The sequence below is a fragment of the Rhincodon typus genome, unplaced genomic scaffold (genome assembly GCF_021869965.1).
Source record: "Rhincodon typus isolate 14 unplaced genomic scaffold, sRhiTyp1.1 hic_rhity00008968, whole genome shotgun sequence".
Classification (NCBI taxonomy): Eukaryota; Metazoa; Chordata; class Chondrichthyes; order Orectolobiformes; family Rhincodontidae; genus Rhincodon; species Rhincodon typus.
Genome location: NW_025974606.1, coordinates 8,199 through 8,404, shown reverse-complemented (window position 1 = coordinate 8,404; position 206 = coordinate 8,199).

The window sequence follows — 206 nt, the reverse complement described above, 5'->3', positions numbered from 1 at the left end:
CTCTCTCTCTCTCTCTCTGCTGCTCCCTCTTTCTGTTTATTTCACCAGACCCACACTCTCTCTCTCTCTCTGCTGCTCCCTCTTTCTGTTTATTTCACCAGACCCACACTCTCTCTCTCTCTCTGCTGCTCCCTCTTTCTGTTTATTTCACCAGACCCACTCTCTCTCTCTCTCTCTCTCTCTGCTGCTCCCTCTTTCTGTTTATT